At 38.9% G+C, this 21,515-nt stretch overlaps 1 non-coding gene across 1 annotated transcript; it reads right to left on the reverse strand.

Moving 5' to 3' along the window:
- Positions 1-12,898: 12,898 nt before the first annotated feature.
- LOC141722364 (small nucleolar RNA R71) lies at positions 12,899-13,005 on the reverse strand. The gene has a single exon (XR_012575383.1). It is a non-coding gene; the product is annotated as a small nucleolar RNA R71 (small nucleolar RNA).
- Positions 13,006-21,515: the final 8,510 nt, after the last annotated feature.

A 21,515-nucleotide genomic window follows, 5' to 3' on the forward strand; every position in this document is an offset into this window, starting at 1 on the left:
CCTTCACATCTTGAGAAAGTTGAAGCTGTGAAGATTGTTTATAAAAAGATAAATGATAATGATGTCAAAGAAGAGATTCTGTACTTTTTCAGGGATGGTAAAGTAAAGAGCTTTACATGGTAACAACTCTTAATGAAGATTGTGACAGAATTGAAATACATTCACTATCTTCTTAGAGTTGAGAACAGTGTCACCAGAAATTGGTTTTCTATGATACTTGAAGTCATCAGAAGAAGAGTCATGACAAAAGATGATAAATACAATTGTGATTATGTTCCTGAGTACATAACTTATACTGGTCATGAAATGAAGATGAAAAGGGGAGTTACAGTGCTACTAGTTTTTCTCAATAGTCCTCAGTTATCCTTCAGTCCTGATCATGAAGATGTCAGTCTGAGCTTCATGTTGATTGGTGATATTGAGATAAACAAAAGCTCAATTTCTAAGTTGAGATCATCGATCTATCAAGTTGGAGAAGACACTGAAGAGAAGAGAGAGATGAAAAAAAGTTTGTCAAAGTCCTACGAGAGAAGGAGAAAGAGAGATTGAAAAACTTTCTGGAAACAACTCTCAGTTATCTGAAGATACTGAAGTAAGCTTTGCTCCTTGTACATTTTATAGATTGGTTTTGGCATCATTGAGAATGGGATTTGTGCTTCATTACATTAAGTATAAATTGGGGGAGATTGTTATATATTGAATTCTCAATGATCAGAAGAAGCACAGGATCTGGATGTTTGGTATCATCAGTATTTGATGTGTCGTCAGGATTTGACACATCATCAGCATTTGGATGTCATCAGTATTTTGAGACAATTAGCTTAGAAGATTTGTTTTGTTCCTTGTATTGTAGAGTAGATATCTATTACGTTTGAGTTATAGGACTTTATCTATTCATTTGAAGATATGTATCAGTTTCAGTTAGCTTTTGATAATGCATATCTTAGACTGATTTGTTGTAGCTGTGTAGTATATAAACACAGTTTAGGTCATCATTTAGGGAATCGATCTCGAGTATCATTCGACCTAGCAGCTCTCAAGAACATCAGTATTTCTTGAGAGAGTTTTGTAACAGTTTTTATCATATATATAAAAAGTTATTATATTTTATCACTTGTTCGAAACATTTATACAATTGTATCCAACCCCCTTTAAACAATTGTATCTTCACTGGCAACACACACTTTAGCTTGTTCTTCAAATATTCATTTTTTTTCTTTACAGCTTCAATCTCGACAAGCTGCAGTTCCAAATCTTGTTTCTCAATCTCAAGTTCCTCACTAGCTTTTGACAGCCTACCAACCTCCTTAGTGGCTTCCATCATGCTAGTATGGATGTGGAACATCTCTATGCTCATCTTCTCAATAATCTCTTTATATTGACTTGTATTTAAATCAATAGTAGTAAGAGTTGGTACCTCTGTTTTTAATGAGGATGACTCTCCTTGCTCCATGGCCATGAGTGCATAATTTCCAAACTCCTCATTATCATCATCATCATCATCAGTGTCATCCCAACTCTTTTCTTCTGCAATGTAAGCTTTACCCTGTTGCTTCTTCAAGAGAGTTTCATACTTTGCCTCCAACTGCATATAGGCTTTATCTTTCTTCACCTTCCTAGGTTTCTTGCATTCAGTAGAAAAGTGGCCCAATTTATCACAATTGAAGCATCTTATTTTTGAGCTATCAACAGATCCAGTCTTGTAGCCACTTTTGCTACTAGGAGTGTAGTGTCCCTTTTCTTTCCAGCATTGTCCTTGTTAAATGTATGTCCTTTACTCTTGAAGAACTTTGGCTTTTTCACTCTAATGTTAGAGAATTTCCTAGCCAGATAAGTCATGGATTGATCTAACTCATCCAGTTCATCCAATATATAGAACTCATCTTCTTCAAGTTCCAGAAAAACTTGCTTCATTGGTTCATTGTTCTTTTACTCAATGCTTAAGACAGCTGGAGTTTGGATCTCTAGTTCATCATCAGATGACTTACTGTCATTAATAACTAGTGCACTTGTTCCATCAACAATGTGCCCTTGACCAGTTCTTAAGGATTTTCTTTGAATCATTTCCAGTTCATATGTTTTCAAAATCCGATATAGAACCTCCAGTGTTATCCTGCTCAAGTCTCTCCCTTCTCTTATGGCTGATATTTTCTGTTCAAGATGATCAGGAAGGGTGAACAAAAACTTCAAGTTAACCTCCTCAGCTTCATAGTACTTGTCATGAAGCTGCAAGTCATTAATCAGGTTATTGAAGCTTTCAAATACATCAACAACACTCTCCATTGGTTTTGCCATAAAACCCTCATATTGAGACACCAGTATTCTCTTTTGATTTGACCTAACTTCCTCAGTACCTTCACACAGTATCTCAATCTTCTCCCAGATTTTCTTGGCTGTTTCATAGTTGACAATATTATTTTACATAACATTGTCAAGTGACTCTATCAGAACTAATTATAGGCCACTGTTAAGAGAGACTTTTTCTTTCTCAGTTTCTGTGTATTTTGAAGGATCTTTAGGACCATAATGAGTTGGGATGACCATGTCTCCATCTGTAGATTCTTCAATCCTTTCCATAAGAGTAAAAGGTCTATTATTCAGAATCTGGATGTATAAAGGGTTGGCCATCCTTAGAAACAACATCATCTTTTTCTTCCATAATGTGTAGTTGATATTATCAAAGGTTGGTATCTTTATACTGCTTATCTTCCATGTATTCATTCTTCCAAGTTCTTGATCTGTTTACTTTCACATTTTGCTCTGATACCATATATTAGATATTGAATACAACAGAAAAGGGGGGGGTGAATGTGTTTTGGATATTTTTAAGCCTTTTTAGATTTGTCTGGTTGTGTGAACAAAGCAGATGAGAAATGCAGTTATATTATGTTAGCATAAATAAAATAGCAAACACAATATTTCAAAACTCACTTAATTTTGTATTAAAATAAGTTAGGTTTTGCTACAAATCTTGGGTTTTTTGTAAGTAAAGAACTCAGCTTCTTTCTTGAGAGAATACAAGAGTGTTGAATCTGTTTGTTACTACTAAACAAAGGATCAGTTCATGCTTTATACATTAGCAGCACGGGTTTACAAAACTTGCACTAAAATGTACTAAACTCTTTTCAAAAGCAACCTATTTCTATTTATTGTGCAAGACATGCATGTACTATAACAAGACTAAATCATATTGACAACCCTAAGATTTAGTTGTATGATATTCTAAATCTGTATTTTGTATTGTATTACTTGAGTCTGTAAAAATGTTAAAGATCAGACTGGAATATTTTTCTGTAAACAGTCTCAAGCCTAAGAATAAAATCTGGAAGAAGATCAACAAGATCATGCCTCAGAGAAAAGGTGAAGAAGTTTGGAGTTGAATAAATCTATTTTAGGAAAAATGTTCTAAGTCAAGATATATACAAGTCACAGATCAAGTCATATAGAGAAGTCATTCGAGAACTCCAGAATGACTTATCGAGAAGTCCAAATTGGCTTATATAGAAGTCTTAGAGATATCGACAAGTCAAATGAAGATATGAAGATCGTAGATATTGACAATTCAATCTCTCATTAGAAATCTCAGAGATATCTACAAGTCAAAATATATATAGAGATCTCTGAAATATCGACAAGTCATTTTGCATATAGAGAACTCAGAGATATCGACAAGTCAAAATGAAGATATGAAGATTGGAGAGATCGAAAAGTCAATTTTCTCATTAGATATCTCAGAGATATCGACAAGTCAAAATGCTTATAGAGATCTCAGAGATACCGACAAGTCATTTCTACATACAGAGTTTTGGAGACCTCGACAAGCTAAGTTCACTTATAGAGAACTCAGAGACCTCGACAAGTCAAAGACACTTATAGAGAACTAAGAGATCTCGATAAGCCATTATACTTATCGAGATGTCAGTTCTCTATACAACAAATTGGAAATCTCGATATGAACATCAAGTACAAAATGCATACAAGTTAAATATTCAAGATTATCAATCAATAAATGATCTAATCACTTAGATTGAAAAGTCTACAAAAGCAGCTTGAAGAGTGCAAGATCAAGGGCCAATATTAACTAACAAAGGAAGGTCATAGACCTACACGGTTTGCAAAAATTCACTAAGCCGGAAATGAAAAGCTTTAGAGATAACGTAAAGTAGGGTTTAGTACATCTTATTGCATCTTATATAAACCTATGTTTACTAATCTATAAAGTAAACACCGGTCTTTTGTTTTTAAGTGTATCAAACATATCTAGACTTTCTTGTACTCTCTCAAGATGGAAGCTGAGTTCTTTACTTATAAAGAACCCAAAAATTTGTAGCAAGGCATGCTTAATTTTAATACAAAGTTAAGTGAGTTTTGAAAATAATGTGTTTGTTGTGCATGCTTTATTAATTCTGTTAAACACAATATCTCTACAAATTAATCTGCTTTGTTTACCATCCATAGAATTTTGAAAAAGGCTAAAAATATCTAAAACACATTCACCCCATATTGTATTCAATATCTAACAAGTGGTATCATAGAAAAATAGGAAAGTAAACAGATCAAGATCTTGGAAGAATGAATACACAAAAGATAAGTAGTATAAAGATACCAGTCTTTGATAAGACTAACTACACATTATGGAAGAAGAAAATGATGTTGTTTCTAAGGATGGCCAATCCCTTTATACATCCAGATTCTGAAGAATGGACCTTTCACTCCTTTGGAAAGGATTGAAGAGTCTACAGATAGAGACGTGGTATCCCAGCTCATTATGGTCCTAAAGATCCTTCAAAATACACAGACATTGAAAAAGAAAAAGTCTCTCTTGACACTGGGCTACAACTAATTCTGATAGAGTCACTTGACAATGTTATGTACAACAATATTGTCAACTGTGACACAGTCAAGCAAATCTGGGAGAAGATTGAGATACTGTGTGAAGGAACATAGGAAGTTAGGTCAAACCAAAGAAGAATATCGGTGTCTCAGTATGAGGGTTTTATGGCAAAACCAAAGGAGAGTGTTACTGATGTGTTTGAAAGATTCAATAAATTGATTACTGACTTGCAGCTTCATGACAAGTACTATGAAGATGAGGAGGTTAAATTGAAATTTTTGCTCACCCTTCCTGATCATCTTGAACAGAATATATCAGCCACAAAAGAAGGAAGAGACTTAAGCAGGATGACACTGGAAGTGTTATATGGGATTTTGAAAATATATGAACTGGAAATGATTCAAAGAAAATCCTTAAGAACTGGTCAAGGGCACATTGTTGATAGAAAAAGTGCACTAGTTGTTAATGACAAAAATTCATCTGATGATAAATTAGAGATCCAGACTCCAGTTGTCTCAAGCAGTGAGCAAAAGAATAAGGAACCAATGAAGCAAGTCATTCTGGAACTTGAAGAAGATGAGTTCTATACATTGGATGAACTGGATGAGTTAGATCAATCCATGGCTTATCTAGCTAGGAAATTCTCCAATATTAGAGTGAAAAAGCCAAAGTTCTTCAAGAGTAAAGGACATACATTTAACAAGGACAACAACTGGAAAGGAAAGGGACAATACACTACTGGTGGCAAAAGTGGCTACAAGACTGGATCTGTTGCATATCAAAAATAAGGTGCTTCAATTGTGATGAATTGGGTTATTTTTCTACTGAATGCTGGAATCCTAAAAAGGTGAATAAAGATAAAGCCTATCTTGAGTTGGAGCCGAAGTATGAAGCTCTCTTGAAGAAGTAACAGGGTAAAGCTTACATTGTAAAAGGTAAGATTTAGGATGATTCTGATAATGATGAAGATGAAGAGGTTGGAAATTTTGCACTCATGGGCTTGGATCAAGGAGAGTCATCCTCATAAAAAACAGAGGTATCAACTCTTACTACTATTGATTTAAATACAAGTCAATATAAAGAGACTGTTGAAAAGATGAGCATAGAGATGTTCCACATCCACACTAGCATGGTGGCAGCTACTAAGGAGGTTAATAGGCTGTCAAAAGCTAATGAGAAGCTTAAGGTTGAGAAGCAAAATTTGGAACTGCAGCTCGTCGAGCTTGAGAATTTCAAGCAAGAAAATGACTATCTAAAGAACAAGCTGAAATGTGCTAGTGAGATAAAAATTGTGTTGAGGGAAAAGATAGAGAAGAATGAGGTGAAACTAAAATCATTCAGGAATGCTTCTCAGCTAGTGGGTCAGTACCTTGAGAAGAACAAGCCATATGCTAATATAGCTATTGGCCTTGACTATGATGCCTTAAACATCAACAAAAAGAATGAAGGTGACAAGTGCAAAGAAAATGTATATGAAAATGTCCCAACTATATTGAGAAAGGTTGATTCACCTTTGTTCAAGGCATGTGAAGTCAATTTCAGTGAAGAGGAGTTGGTGATAAAGTAAGAACTTGCTGATGAGGACAATGTGAAGAAATGCACAAAAATAACTACAAACCCTAAAATTAAGAGTGGATCAAACCCCCAAGAAGCCAATCAAGGAGGTTAAGACTGAGAATGAAGGTGTTAGTCCCGAAGTATCGTAGAAGGGGGGGTCAAATATGATGCCTACAATCTTTTTTGATTCATTTACAAGTTCTTAATATAAGTACAAAATCAAAATAGACACACAAAAATTTTTGAGGAATATATTATTTTAATAATATAATCCTTGAGGTTTCTATAATCTAATAAATGTATTGATTAACTAAAATAAATTCAGCAGCATTATACTATGATTACAAGGATAATAAATGAGAATCTTTAATGGAGCTCTCGTAAACTAAACTGTTCTGCTGAAGAAGATAACCAACTGAAATATACATTCAATTGTTGCTTTTGTAGTCTTCACAAACAATTGGATATGTGGATTTATTCACAACATATATTTTTCTTGTTTATGTTGTATTGAATCAATAAAAAACACACCAAGTCTGTTACTTGCGACCATGTAGTATAGGGTTACTTGCGACCTTGATTTCCTCTTGAGGTGAGATACTTACGACCCTGTGTTGTCTAGATACTTGCGTCCTTAAATTATCTTCAAGTAAGATACTTGCGACCCCTTTAGGCACATACTTGCGACTAGCAGTAACATTTGACTTAGAGGTATTCAGTTGCAAGTTACTTGCGACTGGATGCATCTCTGTAGGCTTAATTGCTACTGGAAGCATCTCTGTAGACTTACTTATGAACAAGGTGCTTCCTATAGAGTTACTTGCGAACAGGATGTTTGACTTGGTCATTTCACCACTTAGCTTTTACTTGCGACCTTGGAGTCACAGAGTTCAAAAGTGACTTAACCAAATTTCCTGGAATCTTTACTTGTGACCTTGTAACACTAGAAAGTATTTTTTGCCTTAGAGGAAATCTAGGTTCCAATAACTGTATCACTTTTTAAAGTTCCTTTTGAATAATTAAATCAAACCCTTTCTGATATGCTGATGCTTGGTGCACTGGTCTGGTTCACAAGCAACTAACATAAACTAATTTAATTCAATTTCCTTGATAATTCTGAGCTGATACATCTTGGTAAATTATCCATTGCTTTAAACACTGAACCCTTGATCTTCAATACTTCAAATCAAACTATGTAACCGATACTGGAAGTCCTTTGATGTCTTATTCTTCATGGAGGCTTGAACATGTTAATAAACTTTTTTCCCATGACCTAACAATGGACTTAGTGATTCATTTGCATCTTTTAGTTCGTTGTATGTATCATGTCTTCATCTTTAAGGTTCCCGTGCTTCACAGTTTAATATTATTCATCTGTTCTAGTTTCATGTTGAGTTATAATTCCTCGATTATATGTTATATTACATTATGCTTTACAATCTCCCCCTATTTGATTGTTAGAGTTCGACAAGCAAATCCCTAAGGATAACTCAACTGACAATAAGAAAAAGTACAACCTCAAAATAGATAAAGATATTAAATATATTCTAGATTACATATTTAATTTCCAGATTTCTTAAGTTATAAATTACAAAGAAGTGTTCCTCTAGCCTGAACAAATTATCTATGTCTTCTTTGTCATTGTCTTCTTGGACTTCTTGCCTTGACTGCCTTCTCCTTATTGAGTAGATTTAGTCTCAACATACTTTCTCTTGGGAGCTTTTTTTTTAGGATCTGTTGATTTTTTTGATTCTGGGAGAGATGATCCTTTGCTTCTATTTAGAAGGACATCCAGTCTAGCTTGGACCAAATCACGAGCTTCTATTTCCAGTGCATTAATAGGAGGTGGATTATTCAGCTCATTAAGTATCATCTGAAGATATTTGACTTTAGAGCACTTAGGTACAAGATCAAACAACATTGTAGATCTTTTAGAAATTACAAAGATTGTTATCCTCTTAGGATGTCCTCGTACTCTCTTGGTGTCGTTCATTGATTCTTCTTCCACCACTTCATCAAGTATCTTTATGATTTGGATCAAAGTAATCTTGTCCATCATACATGTAGAGAGTTTAACGTCCACTAAGGCTTTTTGTATTGCTTCTGATCCGCTTATTCTGAAATCATTGATCTTAATCTTTGCTTTATTAATCTGAAAGACTAGTTCCCCTTCACAGTCAGTGCTGATGATGGGTTCACTATCTTTTAAAAGATTAATTTCTGGCTCTCCATTGATGTACACCATCTGATGATAAGCTCTTTTAACTTTCTTCATGTCCTTCTCTGTATCCCTGATCATTTTGTCATTGAGCCTATAAGCATATAGAACTTCAACAGTTTTAAGGTCTACATCTGATCTTTTGACTCATGGTGCTTCCATATTTGCTCTTTTGCAATCTGCCATCTGCAAATACTTTGATCACAAATGGAGTAAAGAATTCTTGAGGAGATACATCCATCATCATCTTCCGAAGCTTGTCTCTGAAGTATTCATTCTCATTCGATTTCAACCATGGGATTTGTGATGCTAAGACAAACAGTTCCACTACATTCAGCTTTTTCAGTACACTAGTAGAGATCTTCATTTGAAGTTCATCTCTGTGGTTGATAGTAATCTTCCATCCATTCGCTAGAATATTCACAGTGGTGCCAGTGATTACCCTATTGAATTGTGAGTAGAACTCATAAATATTTGGATAGTCCTTTCTATACTTCTCTACAGTGTTCAGAAGATTCATGTTGCAAGGGTCTATTTTGGGACAGCTTTCTGGTTTGTCCATTTTCCTTTTGATCTCATACCATCCATTTCCTTTCCTATTATCTTGAAGATAAGATTCTCCTGCTTCTCTGTCTTCCCTTCTTTATATTTCTCTCTGTACCCTGGCTCTTGATCTCACAATATCTTCTTGAATTTCTTGATAGGATCAATTGAGCTTTTATGACAATCCATAGTACAAACAATCATCCGAGAAAGAATCTTCATCTTTAAATTCTTCGTCCTTAGTTATGACCTTTCTCTCTTTAGTAATCACTGCTTCAACTCTGGGTTCAAAACCCTCAGGAACATCGCTTTCATCTATTTCTCCTTCCTCCAACTCATACTCTGAGAATAGGGGCTTTGGAGCATATATCTCTGACAGAAGATCCCTTCATATCGTAATGACTTTGCTTAGGAGATCTTATTTTGAAGTTGATTACTCCCCCTGAGTTGAAGAACTCTTCTTAGCAGCATGTCTTGCTCTTAACAACACTCATTCATCAATCCTCTCTTCCTCTTCCTTTTCTTCCTGAATCTCATCTCCAAATTCATCAAAACTATAGTCAGCTATTTGAAAAACATCTTGAATTAAGTCCACAACTGCAACTACTTTTTCTTGCTCCACCCATTTCTCCCCCTCAGTTGTGGTATCCTTCAGAGATGGGGTTAATTGAGCAGGCAAGATGAAGATAGGGATCTCTTGAGAAGATGGTTCTGAAATAGACAGTTACTTGTTGACTGAGGTCTTTGGCCCAGTACTGGAAAGAGCTATTTTAGAGGAGACAAGGATTGGCGCTTGCTTGCTAACGGAGATCTTTGGCTCGGTATTGGCAATTGCCTTTTCCTTCCAATATTGAGTGAGAGATTGCTCCACGAATTCCCTTAAACTAGCAAATGATGCTTGTTGAAGTTCAAGTTGTTCGGAAAGACGGGAAATCTGATGATCCCTGATAGACAGTTCATTCTTAATATATTGATCCTTGAGATCCAGTTGCTCTTTGAGATAGTTGTTTTTAAATGCTAACTGCTCTTCAAGGTAAGATTTTGTGATGTGCTGTGTCATGTCTATAGCTGTCATTTGGGAGGTAGGTGTCTCACGGGTTTCTCGTATTGTATCACTCGACACTCTTTCACTCAGTTTAGGGATTGGTGTTTCACTCACCCTCACGGATACACTCCGTTCATAGCTCCGAGATTGAGATGTACCTGTAGAAAACACTGGACCCATAGTTCCGAGTCTGAGATTGAGGAGGTCAGCAGCGGTGTAATGGGAGTTCGCGATTCCCGATCCTTGTACACGAAAAGTTGCATTTCATCCTGATATGACTAGTCCAAAGTTGGAATCTTTGGAAGGTACACTGAGGCCATCATATTTGGCATCTGTTCCTCAGCTTCCTCGAGTATCAGTGAAGACATTTTCCCCTTAGGCTCACCAGTTGAATCTGGTTCACTTCCAATGGGTTGCCGATCCGCACATATGTCGGATCTTCTATCCGTAGATGCATCCAGGTTTATTAGTCCTGGGAAGGTAAGTGTTGTGCTAGATTTGGCAGCGATTACAACACTATCTCCTAACACATGTGAAGGTGATAAGTGGCATTTTATACCACTTAGAGCGTCTTAAAATGGCTTAAATTGGTGTCTTGAAATCAAGTATTTTGTGTATTTGATGCGTTTTTCTAGTGTTTATGCATTTTAGGGGTTTAGTTGCATTTCGGGGGAGGAATCATCAAGAATAAGCCTTGGCATGTGTTCACCATTGCGAGAGGAAAGAAACGGGCAGATTACGGCGAAGAAACGGAGCGAAATCAGATTTTTTCCAGTAGAGGTCTGAGCGCCCGCTCAGCATTGCTGAGCGGCCGCGCAGCAAGCTGAGCGCCCGCTCAGCTATGCTGAGCGGCCGCGCAGCAAGATGAGCGCCCGCTCAGCTATGCTGAGCGGCTGCGCAGGGTCGGGAAAAAAAACAAATTATTTTAGGACTTCTACTTCTGTTTGGTTTCCACTTCTATGTAATCTGAGTTTTATGGGACTATTATATAAGTAGATTTGAGATGTTTTCACAAGTGTGGATTAAAGAAGATTGTGTTTTTACGCAAGGAGCGAAGGAGATAAGGAAGAAGACCAATTTAGCACACCGCAACGAAGAGGAAGCATATTTTCTTGTGATTCTTGTTTCGTTGTAACGTTGGATGCTAGTTTTCTTGCTTTGAACTTATTTACTCTTGTGACGTACTCTGTTTTAATATAATTAGTTTAGTTATTATTTTCTTGTGTTTGTTTATCATGATTTCATATGAACCCATGATGACGATAAGTGCTATTATGGGCTAATCGTGATCATGGGGTTGCAACGGATTTATTATGGAATTCTTTAGTTAATTGTTTAATACTTTAGTGTGTGATGATTGCATAATATCTAGTATTGGTTGTGCATATTCGTCTTATGTGCGTCGCGAACATATAAGATATGGTGTTAATCTCTTGTGAAGCGACGGTGGATCTTGGGATTTAGAACTTGCCATGCTAGCATAGGTTCATGTACGTTGTGCATGATTAGTGGGTAACTCTAACAGTTTTATTTGCCCTATGTAATCAAAAGGAATAACTTGTGCTTAAATCGTTGTGTTGTCAATTTCTGTAGACATATGGGAACTCAACATAATTAATGACTATTCAACTTCTATCTTAATTATGGATGCTTGGTAGAATGGTATTAGTACAATGAAAGTTGGCTTTTATCAGTTTCGTGTTATTCGATTAATATCATCACTGTCACATGCTAAAGGTAATAACAATGGCTATAGAAGGAAGTAATAATGAAGTTGTGATCTCATGAGTGTTTTATTATTGATAAATTGAAGTATTAGTTAAGTGATTAATTAAGTAGTTAATTATAGTTAATATTTAATCAACAATTTTAAGTGTTATTGTCTTAACATTGAGAAGTAATCATACATTGGTGAGTGAGTTTAATTAGACAATAATTTAGTCTGAGTCTCTGAGGTAACGAACTAGAAAGTATTCTATATTACTTGCGAACGCGTATACTTGCGTGAATATTAGTGCGTGTTTTCGCCCTAACAAGTTTTTGGCGCCGCTGCCGGGGACTCGGCGTATTTGTTTAGTTTATGTACTTACCATCATTGGTCATTAGGACTCAGTGATTAGGACGTAGTAGTTACTTATTTTTTCCGGTTGTGTTTCAGGTACTTTAGCAAGCGTTTATGCAAACTCGTTCTCGTGCTCGCAAGAGGACTTTAGATACAGCTTAGGAGACAGACGAAGTTCTTGATATTCCGGAGAAGTTAGATTTTGAGGATTCGGACTCAGGAACTGAGCAGAAAGAACCAATAAATATGGGAGATCGTATTGTTCAAGCTGATCCAGCTCTTATGGATTTTTCTCGGCCTAAAATTGATGACATTCAGTCAAGCATCCTTCATCCGGCTATTCAAACTAACACCTTTGAAATCAAGCCGGGCACTATTCAGATGGTGCAGAATTCTGTTTCTTTTGGAGGAGTGGCAACTGAAGACCCCAACATGCACATAAGGAATTTTGTCGAGATCTGCAGCACTTTTAAGTATAATGACGTGACTGATGAGGCTATCAAGTTGAGGCTTTTCCCATTCTCACTGAGGGACAAGGCTAAAGACTGGTTACATTCTGAACCAGCTGGGTCCATCACTACGTGGCAAGATATTGCGCAAAAGTTTCTGGTGAAGTTTTATCCGATGGCAAAGACTGCTGCTATGAGGAGTGCTCTTACTCAGTTTGCGCAGCAACCTACAGAATCTATGTGCGAGGCTTGGGAACGCTACAAGGAAATGTTGAGAAAATGTCCACATCATGGAATGCCGGATTGGATGGTGATCACTGGTTTTTATAATGGTTTGGGGGCCCAATCTCGGCCCATGCTCGATGCAGCAGCTGGAGGCGCCTTATGGGCTAAAAGCTATACTGAGGCGTATAATCTTATAGAGACGATGGCTGCAAATGAGCATCAAAACCTAACTCAGAGGATGACGTCAGGCAAGGTAGCAGGTATTCTGGAAGTTGATGCAGCCACCGCTATTGCAGCCCAGCTCCAAGCGCTATCAATGAAGGTTGATTCTCTGGCTACGTATGGATTTAATCAAATAGCTATGGTTTGTGAGCTTTATGCAGGTTCTCATGCTACGGATCAGTGTTCTCTTGTCAACAAATCTGTTCAGTATGTGAATAATTATCAGCGACTACAGCAGCCTGTGCCAGCGACCTATCATCCTAACAACAGAAATCATCCAAATTTCAGCTGGGGGAATAATCAGAATGCTATTCAGCCACCATATCAGCAAGGAGTGAGTAAACAGTTTAACCCATCTGGATTCCAGCAACCACAGCAGTATGCTACAAGGCAATCATATCCTCAACAGGGAAGTGCAGCTGCACCTACTAGTGCTGATTTTGAGGAACTTAAGCTGTTGTGCAAGAGTCAGGCGGTTTCTATCAAGACCTTGGAAAATCAAATCGGTCAATTAGCCAATGCAGTGCTCAATCGTCAACCTGGCACTCTTCCCAGTGACACGGAAGTACCAGGCAGGAAGGAAGCTAAAGAGCAAGTCAAGGCTATTACCTTAAGGTCTGGAAAAGTAGCTGATGCTGAAAAGGCAAAAGAAGTAGAAGCTGAAATTAGAGGTGAAGAATCTAAGCAAAAGGAGAAAGCAGCGGAACCAAGGAAGACTACTGTTGAACACATTCTGCCTGAGGCTAATACAGGGGAGAAACAGCTCTATCCTCCACCACCTTTTCCTAAGAGATTGCAGCAACAAAAGCTGGATAGACAGTTCGGGAAGTTTCTGGAGGTGTTCAAGAAACTTCACATCAATATACCTTTCGCTGATGCTCTGGAACAAATGCCCAGTTATGCGAAGTTTATGAAGACTATTCTTTCAAGGAAGGTGAAACTGGATGACCTTGAAATCGTTGCTCTCACGGAAGAATGCAGCGCTGTTCTGCAGCAAAAGTTACCACCAAAACTGAAAGATCCAGGAAGCTTCACCATTCCTTGCACCATTGGCAATCTGACTTTTGACAAGTGCCTTTGTGATTTGGGAGCAAGCATTAATTTGATGCCGTTGTCGATCTTTAAAAAGCTAGATCTGCCTGATCCAAAACCCACATACATGTCGCTACAATTGGCTGACTGTTCCATTACTTACCCAAGGGGCATAGTTGAGGATGTGCTCGTCAAGGTGGATAAGCTCTTCTTTCCAGCAGATTTTGTTATTCTGGATTTTGAGGAAGATAAGAAGATTCCCATAATCTTGGGAAGGCCCTTCTTGGCTACTGGCCGTACCTTGATAGATGTGCAAAAAGGGGAACTTACTATGCGGGTCCAAGATCAGGATGTGACCTTCAACGTATTCAAGGCAATGAAATTCCCTACAGAAGATGAGAAGTGCTTAAAATTGGATGTGATTGATTCTGCGGTTACTTCGGAACTCGATCACATGCTAATGTCTGATGCATTGGAAAAGGCCTTAGTGGGGGATTTTGACAGCGATGATGAAGATACCAACGAGCAATTACAATATCTGAACGCTTCTCCCTGGAAGCGAAAGCTGGACATACCATTTGAATCTCTTGGTACTTCTGACCTTAAGAACGCTGAAGGGAAGCTCAAACCATCAATAGAGGAAGCACCTACCTTGGAGCTCAAGCCATTACCTGAGCACTTGAGGTATGCTTTTTTAGGTGATTCATCTACGTTACCTGTTATTATTTCATCTGACCTTTCAGGTAGTGAGGAAGACAAGCTCTTAAGGATTTTGAGAGAATTCAAATCGGCTATAGGATGGACCATAGCAGACATCAAGGGGATAAGTCCTTCATATTGTATGCATAAAATTCTGCTAGAGGAAGGTAGTAAGCCAACTGTGGAATAGCAGCGAAGACTGAATCACATCATGAAGGAGGTGGTGAAGAAAGAAATTCTGAAATGGCTAGATGCAGGCATCATTTATCCTATTTCTGACAGCTCGTGGGTGAGCCCCGTACAATGTGTACCTAAGAAGGGAGGTATCACTGTGGTCGCAAATGAAAAGAAAGAGCTCATCCCTACTCGAACAGTTACAGGATGGAGAGTATGCATGGATTATAGAAAATTGAACAAAGCCACAAGGAAGGATCACTTCCCTCTTCCATTTATTGATCAGATGCTTGACAGATTGGCGGGTCATGAGTATTTTTGTCTTCTGGATGGTTATTTCGGGTATAATCAGATTTGTATTGCACCAGAGGATCAGGAAAAGACTACCTTCACTTGTCCATTTGGCACGTTTGCTTTTCGCAGAGTTTCGTTTGGATTATGTGGCGCCCCGACCAGCTTTCAGAGATGTATGATGGCTATATTCTCTGACATGATTGGAAATAACGTCGAAGTGTTCATGGATGACTTCTCCGTCTTTGGACACTCATATGATGAATGTTTGAATAATCTGCACGCCGTACTCAAAAGATGCGTGGAAACTAATTTGGTGCTCAATTGGGAGAAATGTCATTTTATGGTGCGTGAAGGCATTATCCTTGGGCATAAGGTCTCTAGAAAGGGTCTGGAGGTGGACAAGGCCAAGGTGGGAGTCATTGAAAATCTTCCCCCACCTAATTCTGTGAAAGGAATCCGTAGTTTTCTTGGTCATGCGGGTTTTTATCGGCGATTCATCAAGGACTTTTCAAAGATATCTAAGCCGTTGTGCAATTTGCTTGAGAAAGATGTGCCTTTCAAATTTGATGATGAATGTTTGGCATCATTCGAGACTCTCAAGAAGAGTTTGATCACTGCACCAGTTATTACAGCACCAGATTGGACAGAACCGTTTGAGATGATGTGTGATGCAAGTGATTATGCGGTAGGTGCAGTTCTGGGACAGCGCAAGAAAAATCTCTTCCATGTGGTCTACTATGCGAGTAAGACTTTAAATGGTGCCCAATTGAACTACACCACTACTGAGAAGGAGCTTTTGGCTATAGTCTTTGGTTTTGAGAAATTTTGATCTTATCTGCTTGGTACGAAAGTAACAGTATTCACCGATCATGCAGCTATTCGCTATCTGGTTTCCAAGAAGGATTCGAAGCCGAGACTCATTCGTTGGGTGCTTTTACTTCAGGAATTTGAGTTAGAGATCAAAGATAGAAAAGGTACTGAGAATCAAGTAGCTGACCATCTCTCTAGGTTGGAGAATCCCAATTCTACTTCACAAGATAGGACGTTAATCAATGAATCTTTTCCGGATGAGCAGTTGTTTGCAATTCAGGAGGAAGAACCATGGTTTGCAGATATTGTAAACTATCTCGTCAGCAATATAATGCCTCCTAATTTGACATCCACTCAAAAGAAGAAGTTTCTGCATGAGGTGAAGTGGTATATATGGGATGAACCATATTTGTTTAGACAGGGAGCTGACCAGATCATCAGGAGATGTATCCCGTTCTGTGAGACGGAGGGGATATTACGAGACTGCCATTCCACGGTTTATGGTGGACACTATGGTGGTGAGAAGACGGTAGCTCGTATTCTGCAAGCAGGTTTTTTCTGGCCTACTTTGTTCAAGGATGCTCATCAGTTTGTCTTAAGGTGTGATCGTTGCCAAAGAGTGGGAAATTTGTCAAGGAAGGATGAGATGCCATTAAATGTGATGCTTGAAGTCGAGGTCTTTGATGTGTGGGGAATCGATTTCATGGGGCCTTTTATCTCGTCTTACAATAATCAGTACATCTTGCTGGCAGTCGATTATGTCTCAAAATGGGTCGAAGTTAAAGCTTTACCGACAAATGATGCAAAGGCAGTGCTAAATTTTCTTCATAAGCAAATTTTCACAAGGTTTGGCACACCTCGGGTAATCATAAGTGATGAAGGATCGCATTTTTGCAACTGTAAGTTCACTTCTATGATGCAGCGTTATAATATGAATCATCGAGTAGCTACTGCCTATCATCCGCAAACAAATGGTCAAGCGGAAGTGTCTAACAGAGAGATAAAGCGCATTCTAGAGAAGGTTGTTTGTCCGTCAAGGAAGGATTGGTCTTTAAAGCTCGATGAAGCTGTTTGGGCTTACAGAACAGCATACAAAACTCCACTTGGGATGTCACCATTTCAGTTGGTGTACGGTAAGGGATGTCATCTACCTGCGGAGCTTGAGCATAAGGCCTACTGGGCATTGAAGAAGTTGAACCTGGATTTAGATGCAGCTGGTAAGAAAAGAATGCTTCAGCTTAATGAACTTGATGAATTTCGACTTCAAGCATACGAAAATAACAAAATGTATAAGGAAAAGGTGAAGAGGTGGCACGATAGGAAGCTACATCCAAAGTTATTTGTGCCAGGGCAACAAGTTCTCTTATTCAACTCTCGGCTCCGACTTTTTCCTGGGAAGTTGAAATCAAGGTGGTCTGGACCTTTTATTGTCAAAACGGTGTTTCCACATGGAGCGGTGGAAATTTTTGAGAATGATCCGGACCAAGCATTCAAGGTTAACGGTCAGCGGTTGAAGCACTACTATGGGGACATGGCAAACCGAGAAGTGGTTAGTGCCATTTTGTTGACTACTTGAGAAGGGTACGAAACGTCAAGCTAATGACGAAAAAGAAGCGCTGCGTGGGAGGCAACCCATGAATTGTTTGTACAGGAACCCTTAGAAGTTAATAACCTATCCAAAAACATAAAAAAAAATCAGAAAACAGGGGCTGAAAAAAAAAATTCCAGTGACCCCCTGAGCGCCCGCTCAACTTTGCTGAGCGACCGCGCAGCAAGCTGAGCACCCGCTCAGCTTTGCTGAGCGACCGCTCAGGGGTCGAATACCAGAATTTTGTTCAGTTTAGAAAAAAAAACACAAAAACAGTTTTAGCCCATAAACCCACGATTTGTTCCCACTACCCCATCATTTTACTCCTTAATTCCCAAACCCTAATCTAATCCACACCCTATATATACATACACCTATCCTACATATCTCCCACAAAACTTCCTACACTTAAACCCTCTCACAAACATCAAAAATCAGTTCTTACACACTTTTATTCACGAATCAATGGCACCCAAGAGAGCACGCACTATTGACAGCAGCAGCACAGTTCCTACTGCTGATTCATCGAGGGGTACTGCTGCAAGGCCTCGGTTAACTGACAGAGCTGCGGAGGAGGAGTACACTAGGTTGTTGGGGAAGCCGATTCTGAAGGAAAGGGGGTTTTTACCATCGAGGAGGGATGGTGAGTTGCTGCCCATGATTGCAGAGAAGGGGTGGATAGCTTTTTGTGAGTCACCCGAAGCAGTACCGATGAGCGTTGTTCGCGAGTTTTACGCGAATGCAAAGGCCGAAAAGAATGGGTTTTCTGTGGTCCGAGGGCTGACGGTTGATTATCATCCTGCGGCGATTCACCGTGTGATTGGACAGCGAGAGAGGAAGCCCGAGGAGGAGAACTGGAATGAAAAGACTGCTGAGGATTTTGACTTAGATTTGATTTGTGCGACTCTCTGTCGACCGGGCACAGTTTGGACCTGCAGGACCGGCACTAATGAGTATCGTCACTTTCTGGCGATCACCATGAACAGGTATGCCCGTGCATGGAATGCATTTATTTGTGCTAATATTTTGCCTTCTTCGCATGCACACGAGGTCACAGTTGAGAGAGCACAGTTGTTGTGGGGAATTCTGAATGAGGAATACTATGTGGACCTTGGTGAGTTTATCTACCAAGGAATTCTGAAGTTTTTGAGGGGAGCGAAGCATATGAACATCCCTTATGCATCTACAGTTACGAAGCTATGCCGAGCAGTGGGAGTGAACTGGCCGGCTCACGAGCAGTTGCAGTTGCCAGCAGCTCCGATTGATTCTGGCACTCTGAACGGGATGCAGGAGTGGACCGGTGGTGAGCCTGAGGAGCATGGGCTGGGTTATCATCTTCCAGGAGGGCGTCCAGCACGAGGTGCTACTATGGCTAGGCCAGGGCATGATGAGGCTGGTTCTTCGAGAGCTCAGGAGGGTGCTGGGATGGTTGATGCCCAGTATATAGGAGGCTTTCACGGCAGATGGATGCCATGTATGAGACGCAGAGCAGGTTTGCTCAGGAGCTCACCCTTGCGTTAGGGACTGCTTTTCGAGGCCTTGGAGCTGATATCCAGTGGCCAGTTTTTGGTGAGGACTCTGCATACCCGCCGCCTGATACTCCACCCACTGAGGGTGATGATGATGATGACTCCGAGTAGGTATACCCTGTGTTCCTTTCTACTACTTTCACTGAGGACAGTGAAGATTTTTAGTTTGGGGGTGGTAGTTAAGGAATATTATGTGTGTGTCATTTAGTTGCATATTCATGATAGTTTAGTTCATATAGTTGCATAATTTATGCCATATAGTTTTTTTTGTTATGAATGTCATGTAGCTCATGCATTTACCATGATCCCTTTTACAATGATTTATCGACTGAATTGTGATATTGATGCGAGTGTAGTGATAGCATTAAAGTGATATTAAGTTGTGTAGGTTGATATGCATGCTATAAACAATTGTAAGTCCACTAAGTCTTAGAGAATGCGTAAGGGCTAGATTGTTGTTATGATTTGGTTGTTTTCAAGGTCAATCTACTTATTATGCTTAGAATTCGATTATAGGTTCTTAGTGATAAAGGCATGAAAAAGAAAAAAATTTGGAGAAAAAAATATGGAAGTTGTTGCTAGTTGTGGCTAGGCATCAAATGGCTAGTAGCCGGCTCGCATATGGTGCGAGTAGTCTAGGGTTGAGCAAGATGGAGCGAAACGCACTTGCTCAGAAGTTAAAAAAAAATGATAAAATAAAATAAAATAAAATTTTGCATAATTGATCAAGAGTGGGCTCTTTGGTATTCGAGTTATTAAGTTCTTAGGGGACTTTGTGCCTAGTGACCTAAGGCTTTTAGAGTTTGGGATCCGCTAACCTAACGCTCGTTATATGGATACCATTGTATAAGTCATTTGTGGACCTCACTCATTGCACGGTCAAATAAGCATTTGAGTTGTAAATAAAAAGCACGATTCCGTAGTAAGCTCCAGAGTTCTTGTAGTGTTGTATATCATTTTGTGCCTAGAATTTTTTATTCTTTGTATAATCGTAGGATTGCCTTGAGGATAGTCTAGTCATAGTAATTGGTCTAGTTTCGAAGCATATCTGTTAAGCATTTGCACACACCACGTTTCTGGCTGTATGTCCGTTTACATGAGTTTATTGATCTTTAGTTGTCTAACTGCATTCGTTGGGATGTGGCAATTTGGTTGATTAATTGTAGTAAGGGGGATCGCTGCATTTTCATATAGATTGCATTCATGCATGTTTTTATTTGTTTTTGAGTCTGTGACGCTTGAGGACAAGCATCGATTTAAGTTTGGGGGTGTGATAAGTGGCATTTTATACCACTTAGAGCGTCTTAAAATGGCTTAAATTGGTGTCTTGAAATCAAGTATTTTGTGTATTTGATGCGTTTTTCTAGTGTTTATGCATTTCAGGGTTTTAGTTGCATTTCGGGGGAGGAATCATCAAGAATAAGCCTTGGCATGTGTTCACCATTGCGAGAGGAAAGAAACGGGCAGATTACGGCGAAGAAACGGAGCGAAATCAGAATTTTTCCAGCAGAGGTCTGAGCGCCCGCTCAGCATTGTTGAGCGGCCGCGCAGCAAGCTGAGCGCCCGCTCAGCTATGCTGAGCGGCCGTGCAGGGTCGGGAAAAAAACAAATTATTTTAGGACTTCTACTTCTGTTTGGTTTCCACTTCTATGTAATCTGAGTTTTATGGGACTATTATATAAGTAGATTTGAGACGTTTTCACAAGTGTGGATTAAAGAAGATTGTGTTTTTACGCAAGGAGCGAAGGAGATAAGGAAGAAGACCGATTTAGCACACCGCAACGAAGAGGAAGCATATTTTCTTGTGATTCTTGTTTCATTGTAACGTTGGATGCTAGTTTTCTTGCTTTGAACTTATTTACTCTTGTGACGTACTCTGTTTTAATATAATTAGTTTAGTTATTATTTTCTTGTGTTTATTTATCATGATTTCATATGAACCCATGATGACGATAAGTGCTATTATAGGCTAATCGTGATCATGGGGTTGCAACGGATTTATTATGGAATTCTTTAGTTAATTGTTTAATACTTTAGTGTGTGATGATTGTATGATATCTAGTATTGGTTGTGCGTATTCGTCTTATGTGCGTCGCGAACATATAAGATAGGGTGTTAATCTCTTGTGAAGCGACGGTGGATCTTGGGATTTAGAACTTGCCATGCTAGCATAGGTTCATGTACATTGTGCATGATTAGTGGGTAACTCTAACAGTTTTATTTGCCCTATGTAA

Source organism: Apium graveolens, chromosome 4, assembly GCF_009905375.1.
Source record: "Apium graveolens cultivar Ventura chromosome 4, ASM990537v1, whole genome shotgun sequence".
Classification (NCBI taxonomy): domain Eukaryota; kingdom Viridiplantae; phylum Streptophyta; class Magnoliopsida; order Apiales; family Apiaceae; genus Apium; species Apium graveolens.